This window comes from Pinus tabuliformis, chromosome 3_1 (genome assembly GCF_031772625.1).
Source record: "Pinus tabuliformis cultivar Carrire ecotype Pingquan chromosome 3_1, CPIR1, whole genome shotgun sequence".
Taxonomy (NCBI): Eukaryota; Viridiplantae; Streptophyta; class Pinopsida; order Pinales; family Pinaceae; genus Pinus; species Pinus tabuliformis.
This window is the reverse complement of record NC_142301.1, coordinates 776,482,657-776,497,702: the sequence shown is the minus strand read 5'-3', so window position 1 is coordinate 776,497,702 and position 15,046 is coordinate 776,482,657.

Genomic DNA, 15,046 nt, shown 5'->3' with positions numbered 1-15,046 from the left:
TAGGCTACAGGAGTTCGTTTCCATGTTCAGATCTGCACCCTCAAGCTGCTGCTGCTGAATTTTCACAGGACCAAAACTTGTTTTCGCCATTGCTCCCGAACGATAGATCGGATCGATCTGAAACTTTCTGAGCATGTTCCTATCATCATTATGCACCTCCCATAGCAAAATTGCGATCAATGGATGCACAAATTTCGAGAAAAATGGAAAATGGCTGAAGATTTCAGAGATCAATTTCTCAGAAACCACGCATCGGAATTGGCTGAAACTTCTTGGGTAGGCTACTATCACCCATGTGCATCTCCCCATGAAACGGGTTTTGAAACAGATGCACGGATATGGAGAAAATGCAAAAATGGCTGAAAGTGATGGAGGCTGATTTCTTGGAAACCGTGCATTGGAATGGGCCGAAACTACTCAGGCATGTTGCCATCATCCCTATACCACTCCTTGTGAAATGGTTTTTCAAATGGATGCATGGTTTTCAAGTTAGGGTAAAAACAAATTCTGTTCTATGTATTTTTTCTTCAAAGCATTCTGCAAGTTTCCGCATGGAAAGAAAAGATGTGCTTGGGCTGTGATGCAGGCATGGAGATGATGGAGGAGGAGTTTTAAGATTGCAGGAGGACTTTTGAACCCTTGCGGAAGCTATCATGTTTGCCAAACCACCTTTTTGCAATCCATTTTTAGCTTTTTGTAATTTCTACAGGAACTTCCTGTAGAAAACACAGTTTTCATAAAAGAAGCACAATGAGGTGAAAAAAATGGTGGAGAAAGGTGAGGGATGGAAACATGGATGTGTGCAGGCCTCATGGACATATTCCCAGCCTTCAGGTCCTCTTCGGAGATTAATTTGGCTTTTTTGTAAGCTTCCTGTAGAAGACACGGAACTTCCTGTAGAAAACACAGTTTTCATAAAAGAAGCACAATGAGGTGGAAAAAATGATGGAAAAGGGTGAGGAATGGAAACATGGATGCTTGCAGGCATAATCAATAGATTCCAAGCTTTAGATTCCCTTCCAAAATCGAATCTGGCTCGCCTAAAGGTTCTACAGGATGTTTCCTGTAGAAATACAGAACTTCTTGTAGAAGGCACAAAAACTCCTTTGTCTTTGTTTTGAGTGATCCTCCTGACCTGCAATGTCCTTCTTGCAACCTGCAATTATCCAATGGAAATTAGGTTTATTTTTATTTTTCTTTTTCTCTTTTTTTTTGAAAAACAACTAGGGCGCCTCATGGAGGTTTTCACCCTAATTGCCTGCCCTCGGCGCCTCCAAGGGAGGTTTTCACCTAGAGATCTTATTCTCTTTTCTCTTTTTTTCCCAACCCATTGACCGCCTCATGGAGGTTTTCAATCAATGAGCCAATCTAAGGTGCCTCCGAGGAGGTTTTCACCTTAGATTTTTATTTTCTTCTTATTTTCATTTTTTTTTATCTTTTTTCTTTTTTTTCTACCCTACCCTACTTGAAAAACAGAATCGTTTTCAAGTGTAAGAGTACTTCCAATGGAGCCATGTGCACATCGAGATCAGAGACAAGATGATGTGAAGGCTCGAGATGCATGCTTTGACAGGTATCCAGATTTCAGAGACCAAATGATCTGACTTTGAAGGGATCAAACATAGCTGAGGAAGAGAGTACTACTACAACTTAGTGACTGTCTGGAACCATGTCTCAATATAGCTTTGATATCCTTGGTCCTTTTGCTGATCTGGATCATTCTCCATATCTTCTTCTATCATGACCTTCACATCTTCCTATTTTTGCTGATTTTTCTCTTGATTACATGGAGCGTTTGATGGTAGCCATGAGGGAGCTTTCTTGATTTCTGCTTCTGATGTTTTCTCTTCATCAACTGCAGCCCATGATGCTTTGATCTCCTCTTTTGAATCTTCTTTTGCCTTTGGTCCTTCAATGTTGTTAATATAATCTCTGTTTTTCAACACTCTTCCTGAGCTATGGTGAAGATCATTGAGCTCAAGAGGAGTCATTTGGACATGTTGTGCCTCAGCTTTGCAATTAGGTTGAGCTATTCCAATGTGTGGGTTTGGAAATGGTGGCATGGGTAGTTGAGTGGGGGTGTATATTTGAGATGAATGTGGATGGGGTTGTAGTTGGGCAGGCATTTGGGGTTGCCTTGGTGGAGCAGGAGGCGATGGTTGTGGATGAGCAGGTGGTGGAGGAAAAGAAGCGGGAGGAGTGTTGTATTGGGGCCTCCACCCCTGATGAGGTGCATTCCACTGAGGCTGTGGCCGAGCATAAGAGTGAAACGAATGAGCAATTGGTAGGGCATAATATGGATCTGTGAAGGAACAAGGAGAATATGACCAAGGAGGAGGTGTAGACCAGGAAGGATGAGCAGGGGGACTCCAAGAAGGCATGGAAGTGGCTTGATAGGGGTTATAGTAGGTTTCGGATGTCTCTTGCATTCCCTCTTGGTAAGTTCTAGGTCCATGTGACCTCCTTTGGTTCATGAAATAAAGTGGTTCAGCGGCTCCTTTGGCCCTCTGATATGCAGCTTTAATTCCGGGCAAGGAAGGGCACTGATTCGTAGGATGGTATTCTTCACAGACGAAACACACTTCTAGGGAGTGCATTGGACATTCGTTCCTAGGATGCTTTCTAGTGCACCTAGGACAGAAGATGACCAAAGCCCTCTTGGCTTCCTCTTGCTTCCTTTAGATCCGCAGGGTATCCAATTGCATGGCAAGAAACTACCTCATATCACTCTTGAAATCTTCCATCTAATTTGAAAATTCGTTTTTGGATAAGGTACTGCTCCCAACATTTCTGCTTGTAGCCATTTGCTCCAGAGGAATGTTTTCTTCTTCTTCTCCCCCAGAGGTTCTTCAAATATGTCTTGATTTCCTCCTAGGGGTGGTTCTTAATCACAGCCATCGAAGAAGAGAGAAGGTTGGCAGTGTGAAGCAGTGGGGGGTGTTGTGCAAACATTTTTCTGACTTATCTCTACTCCTACAAGGCATGAAATGAAATCTTTTGGTTGATTTTTGCTTCTTCTTTTTTCTGCTTGTACCTGCAAAAACTAAAATAAATTGAATTGCAACTAACTATCTTGCTGAAAGGAAAATGTGGAATTGAAATGAAAGCAGAAAAGGACTAATCTATTTTGCTCAAATGAAATTGCAAGAAGGAAATACTAGACTATGCTTGCAAAATTGAAATTCTATTTTATGCTTCCAGAATTGAAAGTCTAATCTATGAAAGCAGGAAATGTCTACTTTACTTTTGCAGAAATGAAATTGCAGAATGGAAATGAAATAAACTACTTAGTAGAAAGCGAGAGTAGAGAAATAGAAGAAAGCAGCAATCACAAATACTTTCATGCCTCCCCCGCAATGGTGCCAAAAAGATGGTGGGCTCCAGTATTGTAGCAATAATGCTGCAATTCCTGGGACTCCCGTCTTTAATTTTATCAACCCAGTAGTTCGTAACAAACTTGGAAGCGACGGTGCTGTATGCACAAGTACTAGCTCTTGCCGCAGCTGTCACTTGGTCAGTTGGCAGAAGTCCGCTAGGGGCTTAAGCCAACTTCTATGAGCTCTTAGAAGAAGCTTTTTAACTGATGGACAAAATCTAACTCAAAGGAAGCTAATCTACTTGCGAAAAGAACTAAAAGCCAAAATGTAACGCAAACCCTAGCAAACCCTAATTCTACCAGCTAGTCCTACTGATGCAAAGGAGAGAATGAAAACTACTGGAAGGGATTCCATTACTTCTATGAAGGTAAATACATGTGTCTAGACTACCTCTACCTAAAGAAAACATCTTTTTATATTTTTGAATAAGTTATTAGAATTATCATGCGTGTACTTTTAACTGTTTTTGACTGTGCAGAGGTGGATTGGTGAGAGGAAATGCTTGGAGGAGGTCGGGAAGGTTCGTAGAGGGCCTAATGGGTCCCTAACACCCTTCCAGAGAGTTTCACAAAGTTTGGCTATCAAGAAACCTCATTTGTGAGCTTCTATAGGAAGTCTACAGGGGTTCTACAGGATGTTCAGGAATTTCTACAGGATGTTCTATAATTTTTCTACAAATGTTCAGAAATGGGTTTTGGAGCATGGATGGAGGGAAAAAGATGGAGGAATGGGTATGGAGGTGAGATAAGGGTGTGAGGAGGTCCAAGACTAGGTGGATGGAGCTAAGGAATGGTGAGGATGGTTCGATTTGTTCAAGGGAGAGTGAAGCAATGTCGCACAACAATTAGGGTTATGTGAGAAAATGTGGCAAACACGAGGTAAGGATTCTAAGTAGAGGGTGGAGTGGATGGTTCTAATGGAGAATAAGTAGGTGAAGGAGTGGTACAGGTGCTCTGCAAGTCGTTTTTCCAATATGAACCAACAAAGACTTGTAAATTCAAAGACATAGTTACATTGACCTAATTTGCTAGCTGTCAGTAAAGAGAATGAACAGAAGTGTGACCTGCAATGAAACCATGTATTTTAACTCATGCAACTAAGCAAACGAAAGTCTGAACTTGTAACCAACTTCTACACATGAAGATCAAACACTAGTGATTGCATGGCAAAGCAAAATCAATGTTTTTGTGGGCAGCAAAGTCATCCTAGTCACAACTCCTGATCCCACTGAGGGAGAGGTGAAACCACAGATGTTTGATGGCCCTTTTCTTGAAGATTTCTCTGTTAACAACCTATCAACTAAATCTGAGCATGAAAAGCTATTTTACTCATCAAAAACAACCTCAATAACAAAACAAGATTTAAATCTAAATAGCAAATTTTATTCTAAGAACACAGCAAAGACACATGAAAGTAAACAAAAGAGATACTAGGCACTTGAGATAAGCCCAACCCCAAGAGCTACAGACCCGTAAGAGAGATTTAGAGCTGGTGCAAAGCTGGATTCATCTTTATTGAGCAAGAAATGTTACATTCCAAAAACTGTCCACAAGGAGAACTTGAAAATGTGCTGAAAGCAAAGCTAATCTACTGCCTAACAATCGAACTACAAACTAGCTAACTTCTGCCTACAACATGACTAAAAGAATGACTACAAAATGACTATAAAGTGACTAACTGAAATGAGGCCCTAAGCCCTCTTATTTAAACAAATTGAGGACCCAACAGTCCTCCTAAACTTTAGGGACTCGACTGCCCAAAACTTGCAGTTAACAGCAGTGCTACTTGACTTGCTTGGCTGCCCTTGTGATAATCGATTTGGTGGCCCTTGAACTCCGAGCTGATGGTGGAGAATTCGAGGTAAGGGCCCATAAATGAAGGGGACACCTTCCTACAAATCCTCTCCCTTGTTCTCCCACGAATTTGGCTGCCAAGTGCTCATTAAAGCCTTTGATTTTGTCTCCAAATTGACCAAAAAGACTACACAAAGCACACATTAGACTTGTTGGCATAATGACTAACCCAATTCACTCTATTAACATAAATATAATAAAAAACATGCAATAAACTAATGAGAATGGTGGATTAAGTCAAATTAGGAGGTTGAATGAACCCATATAATTATCTATTTTTGGGGCTCATCATCCCCCATCAGAGGATTATAAACCCAATATTAAAAACTAAAGTTAAACCTAATACAATAAACAATAATATTATAAATCCAATATTATAAACCCAAATATTAAACAAAATATTATAAATCCACTAGTAAATCCTAATATTAAATCCAATATTTAACCATAGTATTAAACCCAACATTATAAACCCTAATATTATAAAACTAATGTTATACACTCAATATTATAAACCCTCATATCAAACACTAACTTTTTTATGTCATAATACAATGTTGAATAAATTGCAATGTAATGTAACGTTGCAACAATGCTTCTCACAATGCAACATTGAATATATATGTATCATTCTAACATCATAATTTTAAACCTTATTATTATAAAACAAAATATTATAAACTCAATTTTATAAACCCTAATATTTAAAATTGTAATATTAAAATAAATTTACTATGAATCCTAATATTAAACCCAATACTATAAACCCTCATATTAAACCCTATTTTTTTAATGTTATAATCCTTATATTCAACCCAATATTAAAAAGTCAATATTAAACCCAATATATTAAAAAACCAAATATTATAAACCCTAATATTTAAAAATTATAGTATTAAAATAAATTTATTATAAACCATAATATTAATCCCTGGAATTAAACCCAATATAATAAACTCCAAGTTTAAACTCTAATATTATAAACTTGATACTAAACACTTATATTAAACCAAAAACTATAAACACTCATACTAAACCCTAATTTTTTAATGTTATAAACCCTTATATTAAACCCAATATTGAAAACCCTAATGTTAAAACCCTAATATTATAAAACCAAATTTTATAAACACAATATTATAAACCCCAATATTAAACTCTAATATTATAAACCTAATATTAAACTCTTATATTAAACCCAATATTATGCACTCTCATATTAAACCCTAATTTTATAATGACAGAATGTGACAATGAATGGATTGCAATGTAATGTAACATTATGAAAATGATTGTCACATTGCGACAATATTTGTCACAAGAAGAAATTGGATAGATTTATGCACCATTCATATGTCACAATATTAAACCCTAATATTAAACCAAAAATTATAAACCCTAATATTAAATCAAATATTATAAACACAATATTATAAACCTTAACATTGAATCTGACATTATAAACCACAATATTAAACTCTAATATTATAAACCCAATATTAACTTTTTATACTAAACTAAATATTATAAACCATCACATTAAATTCTAATTAAATTTCAATATAATGTATAATGTAACATCATAACCATAATTATCACATTCATTATCACATTACCACAATTTATCATGATATTAAAATTTTAATATTAAATCTAATATTGATTAGCATAATACTAAACCATTATTATAAACCCTATATTAAAGCTTACTATTAAACTAAATATTAAATAAAAAATATTAATATAAGAAATATTATAATACTGTAAATATATTATTTATAAGAGTAACTATCCATGGTTATGCATTCACTTATTATGCATCCATTTATATATTGATGTTATAAAAATGGTGAAGCATAAGAACATAATCTAACGATAAATCATATAAAAATTAAGCATATACAAATTAGATAAAATGAAATATAAGTTAAAGGAAAAGATTAGTATAATAGTCCATATCCAAGTAATTTATCTTTTATATGATATAATAACAGTAATAAATATAGTTTAAATAAAATATGAATAATATTTTGTTTTGAACTTGATTTTTATTTAAATTAAATATTATTGATTTCAGTAATATTTTTTTAATTTAATTTTTGTTAACATCATTTATTAAATATAGTGAACATTTTCGTTATTATTTTTTATAGGTCTCTCAAATATCAAAGAAAATAGATTAAATTTATAAATTTATATCATTAAATTTTAATAAAAATAAGTAATTAATATTTTTAAATATATTAAATTTATAAATTTATATAATTAAATTTTAATAAAAATAATTAATTAATATTTTTAAATATTGTTTATGATACTTTGAATAGACAGTGATCGGGTGTTTTGTTAAGACATTCTTTGATGTAAAGTCACTAATTCAATTTAACATTTTTTGATGTGAAGTCATCAGTTCAATTTCTCACCTAAATCAAAATGATATATTGGACATAATGAAGAGGATTGTTAAGACATTCTTTGATGTAAAGTCACTAATTCAATTTAACATTTTTTGATGTGAAGTCATCAGTTCAATTTCTCACCTGAATCAAAATAATATATTGGACATAATGAAGATATAGTCCTGCCAAACTTACTAAAAAAACATATTTTCAAATATAAATATTAAAAATTATTATTATCCATTTATTATTTACATTAAAAAAATATTTTACGTTAAAAATAAATAATAAATTATAATAAACATAATAGAAATATGCATCCATTACCTATAAAATATAAATAAAAACAACATAAACAATATAAAACATGTCACCTATTTAATGTATTATATGAAAAATGAATTTTTATCACTTATTTACAAAATATCACTAAATTTTAACATTAGTCTTTAATCAAAAAAATATTACTACCCGTTTTTCATTCCTAAGGAATTGAATAAACAATCCATATTTGTAACAGGGAGACATCCCATGTATTGAAATTAGATATTCCATCTCACCACAAGGTTATAATAATAACATCAAATCTAAATTATGTTTGTCCAGTGATTTGCAGGTGTTGAATAAAAAATCCATATTTGTAACGGTGAGACATTCCATGTATTGGAATTAGATATTCCATCTCACATAAGGCTATAATAATAACATCAAATCTAAATTATGTTTGTCCAATGACGTGATCCTTTAAACCAAATATTTTTCCTTCTTATCATAAAATTATAAAAAAATCTTTTCTACATCCAGATAAGTAAATAAATGTTAGTTCAAACATTTTGAAAACATAATACTACGGTAATGTAATGATTTAAATCATTGCACGAAATTTTCCAGCTGGTCCATGTACATAAATTCTCTACAATAAACATGAAACATCTATCTTAAACCAGGGTAATTGTGTAGCGATAGTCCCTGCCGATATACTACATCAACGTCAGTCAGCGATGCTTGCAATCTGTCTTTACTAATGTGAGATGGAATTAGTGTTGAATGTTAAATTAGAAATATCAATGAAAGTACTTGTAATGTTTTCAAATCCAATCAAATACAATCTACAAAAAAATCAATATTCATATTAGTAGAGACATTGAAAGGAAAATGATAATAATAACAAGATGAGCAATCCCCACTTGTCAGTGAACATAACCAACCAGAGCAGTGTTAGAGAAATAATGCATACGCCTCTCACCATGAAAGATGGTAACAAAGCAATCAGGAGTAAATTATAGTGTCTTGATAAGAAATACATGCCCACGCCACACAAAAGAAGCAAAAGTGACCAGAGTTGAAGTGAACTTGTTGCATAAAGGAAAAATACGAGTCAGCCAGAGTTAAGCAGTTGCTATTCCTGGTGACAGATATCTGAAGTGCAAATACAGGAACAGTGGAAACAAAATATATATATCTATATATATGTGCGTCTTTTTTTATTTTCAAGTATTTACAAAAAAAAATTATATTCATTAGTTTTGGTGTTTTGATTCACCAATTTATTAATCTTCACAACAGAATTCATTGGAAAGCCTTACCCACTCAGATCCCTTCACTTGGACGATGACTACTATGAAAATCAATACAAATTTGATCCTTGGCGATGACAGGTTAGTTATTGCCTCTCTAATTTTCCTTGTTTTTCAATAAGTGATTGCTCAACTTTTATCCTTCAATGTAGAAAATTTCAGTAATTTTATAAGGATTGAATCGATAGTGAGGGAGATTATAAATTGATACATAGTTCTTGTTCTTATTTTATGATTAGGAAAAGGATCCTACTGGCTGCAGGTTTATGCCATTTGGAGGTGGCCAAAGACTTTGCGCGGACATGGACATGGGAAGGTTGGAAGCTTCCATCTTCTTGCATCAGCTTATGACCCGATAGAGTTTACAAAATTACTCCACCTTGCTACTTGCTACATGACAGGGACATTATAGACATATCCATGACCATACATATAGTCAGAATTGAACAATTGAATGGAAGTCCATCTTTTGCACTTTGTCAACATCCATATGTAAATTAGTTTATATATATATAAATGTGTAACTATACATGACAAAAGAGGATATAGGAATATGTTGTGTGTTGATTAAGAAAATTATTTGTAAAATTTAAGGGCAAAGTAAGTCCCTTGAATTATATGCATATTCATAGTTCTGCTTGTTACTGGGTTTCCAGTATTAATGTATCGTGGCCCCAGCATGCTCATATTACAATGAACTTACTACAGTGGTTTATTTGTTCCACATTAATACTTCCTCTAGGCCATGTATTATTCCATTTCTCTATTTTCTCATCTAACAAACTCTACATTTTCAGGAGAGCTTATTAACACCTTTAGCTTAATTATTTATGCAGTTGGGAGATGGAGGATGATTTCGTTGTGAGTTTTCCAACAGTCCACATGAAGAAAACAATTCCCATCCCGGTCAATAAGATCATTTCACACTTTTAACCTGCCATAAAATATAATTTCTTCTCTCTAAGTTAACAAGATAAAAACGATGACCAATGTGGTTTCTGTGTGCATAAACTAAGGTCAGAGCACTATTTCTCTTTGCATTGAATTTTCCTGTATTTTTAAATCCCTGGAGATGATTAACTTTTTCCAGGTTCTCTTTTTGTGAACAGAACCCGTGAAAGGAGGCTTGACGTTGAAATATTCTTGTCGTTGGAGTCCAAATATTTGTGAATACTTGGATAATATGAATATACATTATCAACGTCAGAGTTTATTAATACAATTTGCTTTAAATTTTGGTAAGAAGTAAATTAGTACTTTCTAGAGAGCATACATCAAGGTACTGCATATATGGACCGATCGTCCTCACAAGAGTCAAATTGAATAAATGATTAATGAACAGACCTCTATGGTAATGGGATCTTCCCAGAATTAAAAAACCATAAACACTTTATTACAATGATATTATCTTTCTAACCTTAGCCATGTCTATCCCTCTGGATGACTTTGTCCAGTTTCTAGATGATCCAATTCCAGCTGCAGGTGCACTTGGTGGCTACGTCCTCATAAACATGTGAATCAACTGTTGAACCTAGAACCTTTTCTTTGAATGGAATAGCGGCCAGTGAATGAAATCATGTCTGATGATGGTGATTATGAAATATCAACTGCTAATCCCTATGGTTCATCTTATATATATTTTGATACTGACGAAATATTACTCTTAATTTCCAGATTAAACTTTAGTACCCAATAACCAAAAGGAATCCAAGTTGAAAAAAAGGAAAGTGGCCATGTAGACATCCATTAGAGTTTAAACAGAGGTCAGTGGTTATCTTATTCAATAAACAAAATTCCAAAGACTTGTTTGTATTTTCTCAACGGTCACAAGCAAACTGATTCTCACCATCCGTTGTATGAAAAAAATATATGTATTTCAAGATTCAAAGAGACAAATGCATTTATTTTGTGGGCACCAAGGTGATTTCAAACTGTACTCTCCAGACAGAATCATATCAACTGAGTTGGCTACCTTTTTAAATACAAACACAGAGATGCATATGATTTTGTTCTAGCGACAAAGTCGTTACTATATCTTACAGAGCTTGTGTTAGAAAACAAGTTGCAGGTGTTTCCGAGTAAGAAAAATGTATTTAAATCATGACAAGCCAAGATGTCAGGAAAGACCACTAGTTCACAATAAATGCTTTTGGAATGCATAGTCTTGGAAGATTTAGATATTACCAGCAACACTTGCAAAGGAAGGTTGATTTCATCAACTACCTTTGAAAACAAGGTTCTTTCTTCGTGGCTTGTTTCTTCATGGAGAAATGAACAATTCATTTAAAGATTGTACTTTCTTCGTTGACCTTACCTTCACGAGTGCCATATTGTGCTGTCTTGTGGTGTGATGTTCTTCTACTTTAGTTTTATCATACTCATGTTTCATTTAATTACTTACGGAATCAACAATCTTCTCAAGGTGATCATTATGCATGTCTAGATGGTAGTACTAGGCCTACCAGTAGAATGATTTCAAACTTGTTTTAATAGGCATACTTTATTGTTGTAACAAGTATATCTAACAGTGTTGAAGCGTGCGCCTAAGCTATTGATGTTGATGGTGTATCTTTCGTGCATGATTTTGAAATGTAGAAGACTCATCAATATTTACCACTTTACTTGGCATAGACCATCAAAAACATGAGTGAATGATAAATTACAGTTTTAAACCACTCTTCTCAAATATTATTGGATGATGAAAAGTTCTATGGACTTTGTCGTTGATCAAATCTTCATAATATAGTTTGGTATCCAGAATGATGTATGAGTGATGGATCATGGTAGAATTGACATTCAAAGAATCACAATTCTCAGTAATCTTAGCTTCTGATTCAAATGGAGTAGGATGAGGCTTACATATATTCCATTTCAAATATTTTCAAGAAGTGATATTAGCTTATGATTGAAATGGAGTAGAATGAGGCTTACCATATTCCATTTTAAATATTTTCAAGAGATCCAAAGCATATTTTTGCTGAGAAATGAAGATACTATCATCCAATCTAATTGCATAACTTGGATTCCAATAAATAAATGCAACAAATCTAAGTTATTCATTTCAAATGTATCTTTTAATTTTGACTTTAGACTAAAATTAAATCACCATTATTTTTAGTTATAATCAAATCATCCACATAAATCACTATTAAGGAAAGTGCATCATTCACATGTAACCATGAATATTGTGGTCTGTGTTAGGATGGCTCAAACCAAGTTACAAAAAAAACAAGTTATCTTGTAATTTAATATCCTAGGTGCTTGTAATCATTGAGAGGATGGACGTCATGGGGAAACTATGCAATATAATTCCTCACATAGTTCACCATTTGCTTGAAACCTTGTAGATAAAGGTTGACCTTTGGTGGTGGACAAATAACAATTGTTGAAAACTTCATTGGCTCCATTCTTAGTCCATTGCAGTTCATACAAAAATCCAAGATAATCAAGTTCCTTCTACTCAAATGCACATTTTTTCCTGTTCACAATTAACTTGTTACCCGTTGCAAACACTGACTTTGGTCATCCTAGGTATGGTTGAAATGTAATATGTACAAGTACCCAATTGGTTGTAGCACTTTGTTCATCATCCCATGAGTGTTGCAAGGCTATTGGTAACATTGAATGACATCAGTGGCTATGCAAGAAGTCATTGTCACATCTTGAAGGATGTCTTCCACATATCATTTGTCTTGATACAGATTTGATGATAACTAGACCTGAGGTTGATCTTACTAAAATATTTGTATCCTTAAAGTTGAGTTAATAGGTTGTCCATTCATAATAATGGATATTCATTCTTTATTCTAATTTTTTTCAAGAGTAGATGGTCTACACACATTCTCCATGTGCCATTATTCTTTGAAACAAGAACTATGGTTGATCCAAAAGGTAGTGCACTCTATCAAATGTGGCACTTATTTAAAAAAATCTTGAATTTGCCTCTTCATCTCTTGATTTTCCAACAAGAAAGTCGAGTTCAATGCCTCATTTGGTAGCAACTCCTTGATGTATATCAATAGAGTGTTCAATGTATGGCTTGTAGGTGTTATGCATAATTCTTGGGTCAATTTTAAATAATGTTGCAATAACTATCCAATTTCTTCTTTTCTTTTCATACTCTAGTTGTCTATGACAAGGTCCTAGAAGAACCAAATATGAAAGAAAATAACAAAAACCCATGATGCATAACATGGTGCATATATACAAAAGTGGAGAGAAAGACTAGCACCTTCATGATAACATAGCAGGATTGAAACAACATTCAATTTGGCCACAACTATGGTATAAAAACCAAATACATCAAAACATTTTTGACAATATGAGTGTAGTACACTAGAACACAGCAAAATCCACTGGTACATACCTATCAAATGTTGCAGTAAGTTTGCAAATTTCCTAAAAGTGAACTTCAAACGCTATAATAGTTAAAATTCATTGTTATGAAACTCTACTGTATAAACAATATGCTCCCGAAACTGCCCAAAACGCCGCACTAAAAAACAACTAAAACACAGGAAACTCAAGCACCTCAACAACATTATCTTATAGCTCTTGAAAAAAACACCTGTAAGACACATATAATACATGTTGTTTAAAGAACGAAAAAGAGAACCATCACTGACGGAGCCGAAAATCCACCATGGAATTTATTGAAAAAATAGGAGCATATTGCTGCCATATGGCATAATAACGGTAAAGAACTTCCGGTACTTACCTTAGATCTCGTCACTAGGGTGGGAAAAACATAGGACTTAATTTCATTCTTGGGATGACGTAGTAGGAGCATTAAAGGCACACTTCCTGTTCACACACAAGACCATGTTCACATATGGCACGCTTACCCTTTTTATAATTAATTATTATATATATCCATTAATTATTTTACATAAATTCATGATAAATTTTAAGAATAATTTTTAACCCCTCACATATATAAATAAAATCAGAAATGAAAATAAAAGGAATAGTTAAAAGAATTTGCTAGCCACACATGCTGGGTGCATGCTACCCACCTTTCTCAATTGTCTTATTTTACGTGGAGAGACCTGTCTCATCTGTATTATTTTACGTGGAGATTAGTAAACAAAATCTCTAGTGCATCTTTCCATGTTCGAGAGACACTCATTCGGTCACTGTAGTATATCGGTACTTACTTTTGCTATTGTAGAAGGTTATTGCACCATCACTGCATTCCAATACGATTGGCACTCCACCAATCCAGCTAAGGATTGTATGAGGGCCTAGTGTGCGATTCTTTAGCTCTGAGGGCGCAGTGACTGTATGAGGGCGCAGGGTTTAAACGCGGGTTTATTCACAATTTTGCGATTCGAGGAGGAAATCCGCTGAACCAAAGGGAGATAAGCAAAGTTAATGTTTCATTAATGTGATCAACTACCTATTCTAGTGGCTACATTAATGTTTCCCTCTTTGGTTCCGACTCTATGTGTTATGCTACCATCTCATTCAGTTCCAGTTGTAAACCCATAATACATAAAGGTTTATTCGGTAGTAAGGGTTCTATCTCCCCGACAATAGAGGAAATTCTAGCGGCAAGGGAACCATCAGCACCGACTATTCCAGACATCAGTAATATCCATGCATGCCCTCGAACGGATGGGAGGTGTACCAACGCTCGGATATGAGTTGTAACCCCTCGTAAACGCCACGGGGAGGGAGGGTTATTCCTTGCATCACCTTCGGATTTGAATGAGAACAGGTACAAGACTAATCACAAGTAAGGGGCCTAATCCATGGGGCTACTCCTGTCTATGGGGGGGTTAGCATTCTGGCTTTCTCGCAACGGTTGTATGTCTCGTGAGTAACTTAGAAAGGCCATC